The 4,253-nt window shown below is 43.9% G+C and overlaps 1 pseudogene; it reads right to left on the reverse strand.

The window, feature by feature from the left end:
* Window positions 1-281: 281 nt before the first annotated feature.
* LOC146889379 (reticulocalbin-1 pseudogene) lies at window positions 282-3,981 on the reverse strand (annotated as a pseudogene).
* Between the last annotated feature and the right edge of the window lie 272 nt (window positions 3,982-4,253).

Raw genomic sequence — 4,253 nt, forward strand, 5'->3', positions numbered from 1 at the left:
TATGCCACAGCATTTCCCCTTTTTTCTTTTCAAAACAAAAACCTGAATTTAATCTCTTTTTTTTTTACTGACCATTATCCATAAAAACTTGTAGCCAACACGCTAAAAAAGACAAACATTCATAATCCATTTTTGAGGAATGTAGGCATAGTTTTCTAGGCTATTTCCTGCTGATTGGGGAAGCTGGTAATCTTATGGGGGACCCAAAGAAAATTTAGAATTATTGTCACGTCTGGACTGGAGTATTCTGTGAGTCTGGGTCATCTCAGTCAGCAGTCTTGAAGCTGTCCTGGATGGAGAACTCAGAGGAAATTCCAACAGAGGTGCTCTGAAATATTGGATCATCTGGGTCATCCACTCCTATTGGAGATTTTTCAGGGGGTCTTCCTTGATCAAACCTTAATTTTCTGAACCCAGAATGAATCCACAGCCTCTTATTTCTTGTGGAAGCAAAAGCAAAAGCAAAACCTCTTTCCAAAAAAAAAAAATATATCTTTTGACTTAAATTTTGAAGTCAAGGCACTTTAAAAATATACAGGTTGGATTAATTCAGCAGAGTTCATAATCAAATATCTTTTAGCAGCTATTGATCCTTCCTTAGCAATCAAATAATTCAAAAACAACACAATAGCATACAGTACCCAGAAACTCTGCGTATCTTTATGTGGCTTCTCTTTTTTGTACTCTATTTCTTTTATTTTATTTTTTATTTTTGGGTTTTTTTTTTTTGAGACGGGGTTTCTCTGTGTATCTTTGACTGTCCTGGTACTCACTCTGTTGACCAGACTGACCTCAAACTCACAGAGACCCTCCTGTCTCTGCCTTCCAAGTACTGGGATTAAAGGCTTGTATAGACCCAACTACTCTATTTCCCTTTTTTTCTCTATTTCCCTTTTAAAAGGACTTTCTCTTTCCTTTTCCTTTCTCTCCCAAGTCTATGTATAGTTTTAAACACAGTGTAAAACACTTAGAGGTTTTATATTTTTTAAACATGGTGTAAACATTTTTGAGTTCTTATTCATCTGAATCTGTTTTACTGTATATCTCTTTTTCTGACCACATGAGTCTTTATTCTGTTAAGTGATATGACTAGGATTAAAACTGCGGCTTTGGTGGCTGCATTCCTTAGCTTTTTGGGAGTCTAGCTTCATGGCAGAGGTACTAGTGGGAGCCACATTTATTGCCATAACTTTGTGGCGTTTCTAAGTTTATGCCACCACTAAGAAGCCTGATGTTGGCTATTCATAAACACCATTTAAGTGTTTGGTGGCAAGGTCTCTTAAAAGAGCTGCCATGAAGGTTTTGCTGCTAATGCTGATTCAGGAAGCCTTTCTTAAAGGAGCCATGCCGCTGTTTGCCACCAGAAAACAGAGCCTACTGGAGTAAAGATGTTTACCAAGAACCTGAACTTGACGCTGTTCTTGTTTGTCTAGAATCCTTTTGTTTTAATGATTCCTCGGGTTTTATATGGAAATTCTTGCCAAACTTTTGAGCATCATTGTAGGTGGAAGTTTCTGTCCACCCTGTCCCACAGCCATTCAGTCCCAAAGAAACACACAGAAGCTTTTAAAATTATAAACTGTTTAGCCTCTTAGCTCAGGCTTATTACTAACTAGCTCTTACAACTTGAATTAGCCCATAATTCTTATCTATGTTTAGCCATTTTCTCAGTAAGTTATTCTCATCTTGCTTCCTCTGTGTCTGACTGGTGACTGATTCTCTGCCTTTCCTCTTCCCAGAATTCTCTAGTCTGATTGCCCTGCCTATATTTCCTGCCAATCATCAGTTTATTAAACCAATATGAATAAAAAATCATTACAGTGTACAAGAGCATTACCCCACAGCAAAAACCAAAAACCCAAAAATGTGGGATTGCTGTGCACATCAGCACACAAGGTTATATACCATTTATGGTAACTGCTCAAAACAGAAAGGATTTGAAATACCATGCCTGCTCCAATGTTAGCCAACTTAGGGCAACACAACATTGACTTCTTTGGAGTTTTCTTTCACTGCTGTTTAGCAGTGGCAACTAAAAAAATCCCAAACCTAATAATTCAAGTACATAGTATCCACTCTGTACTGTGTACCCCCTGCCCCCTGTGGCAGAATCCTTCCACATGTCCTTCCCCTTTCCTTTAGACCTAAGTGGGGTGGATGGAGGAGAAAGTCGTGTTACAACAAGGAACGGCAATTGCCAAGATTTTGATGTGCTTTAGGGGAAATCCTACTGAAATGAATATTGATGGCTTTTTCCAGCAAATATGGAATGAAAGCTAATTTTTACCCCAATCTGAGGTATAATCTCATTGTTTAGGGCTACAACTGCCGTACACAGGACAACTGGAGCAAGCACCCAGGACACCTGAAGGATGCCCGGGACAGCCGGCCCTATCAGGATGAGCGTCTTTCAAAGTTCATGGTGATTTTTTTTGTGTGTGTATGTGTGAGATCTTCCCTTAACTTCCCACAATTGTGTTCCAGTTGTCCAGCATCTCCTCCTTGGTTAGTCTCATCCTTGTTTTTATCTGGCCTGTAAACCAGGTGCCAGGCCTCCAGCTGTGTGTTGTCGTAGTCCTGAGGGAGGATCCAGTGGCGAATCTCAACCTTGTCCAGGCCCCCATCTTTGTTCAGATCTCAGAAATCAGTGAACTGCTCCTGTTTGGACAAAACCTGGTCTGGCTCAGGGCGGTTGTCCTCGTGGGAAAACGTGTCTTGCAATGCACTCGCCCTGGTCCACAAAACAAGCCCCAGTCTTGTTGATGTCCTCCCCCGTTTCCAAAACTACAATCTCCTTCTAGTGTTCAAACTCCTCTGGGTGTAGAAAGGCAGTGAACTCCTCCCAAGAAGCCGTCAGGTCGCCATCAAGGTCTGAAGCCTTAAACCTTGGCTCATCCCTTGGCGGCAGCATCTTTTTAAAGGTGTGGCCAGGAGAACTATTTTGGAACGCAGCGGGGGTTCCCTCGGTAGTAGTCATAGGTAACCTGCTTGTATTCTTCCCAGGAGATTTTTTTTTCCGTCTTCGTACTGTCGTAATCCTCCCAGACTCTAGCGACATTATCATAGACTTATCTTTTCTGTACTCATTTGACCCAAACTTTCAATTCCTCAGTGGTGACAAAGCCATCTCCATCACTGTCAATTCGGTCTTCAGTTTTCCCCAGCCTCTCCTTGCTCTCGTCGTCTGGGTTTAGCTGATCGAAGGTCTTGGAGTCCTCCTTGCCTAGGAAGGCCTCGTGATGGCACTGGAAGCTCTGGTTGTCCATGGGTGGCTGGTGGCCCAGTTCCGAGTTGGGCCGCACCCTGAGCTCCATGAGCACCATGGGCTTGGCCCGCAGCTTCAGCGCTAACGCCAGCAGCAGCCCTAGCGCAAGTCCCAGACTTTCACCACCGTATCGCCAGCAGAGGAAGGCAGTGGGGCAGAAGGGGTTTGCCGCGCCTCTGTAGTGGTCCTCTCCTCAGGCAGGGGCATGTGTGTCTACCTTTTAGTCTGAACGAATACTAGGTCTAGGAGAAAGTCCCAAATAAAGAAAGGTCTACTTGTAGTTCCGATCTGGACACTGTCTTCTTTCTGACACACTCTAATTTAGTCCTTATATTTTAAATGGTCTGTACCATTGACTGATTGTTTAGTGATCTGCTAAGTATCAGTCGGTAGCCACACGTTAACACGACCAGACTTAAAAACATGCTGATTTTCATTCTAGGTCTCTCCTGCTTTTAGACCTCAGGTCTTTTATGTCCATGACTGGGCCTCCAATCAGGTGTTGTCTTACTGGAATGTGCAGGAGTTCTGTGAAGCGATCCACCTGACATAATCCAGGCATCCGCCACACCTCAGGCATCAGGGACTATGCCGAAGGCTTTCCAACTGGGGACATCTGTAACCTATGGCAAGCTGACAGAGGTGGCTAGGTCTCCACGTCCTTGCTGAGACCCCCTCTCACCTGCCCCACCCTCCAACTGGAAGAAGTCATGCATTCATCGGTGTGTGTGTGTGTGTGTGTGTGTGTGTGTGTGTGTGTGCGCGCGCATTGGTATTTGTGACTAATAGAAACAACTTAAAAGGAGAAGATCTATCTTTGCTCAGCCTGCAGAGGTTTAATCCGCGCGTCATTGGCTCCGTTGAATCTGGGCCTACAGAGAGGCAGAGTGTCATCACTGTTGGATGGGGGTGTGTGTGCTGAAGAATTTGCTTCTTTATGTTGGGAAAGCAGGAAGAGACCATGGTGACCACAACACCCCTGGGGGTT

The sequence above is a fragment of the Myodes glareolus genome, chromosome 27 (assembly GCF_982192425.1).
Source record: "Myodes glareolus chromosome 27, mMyoGla1.1, whole genome shotgun sequence".
NCBI classification, from domain to species: domain Eukaryota; kingdom Metazoa; phylum Chordata; class Mammalia; order Rodentia; family Cricetidae; genus Myodes; species Myodes glareolus.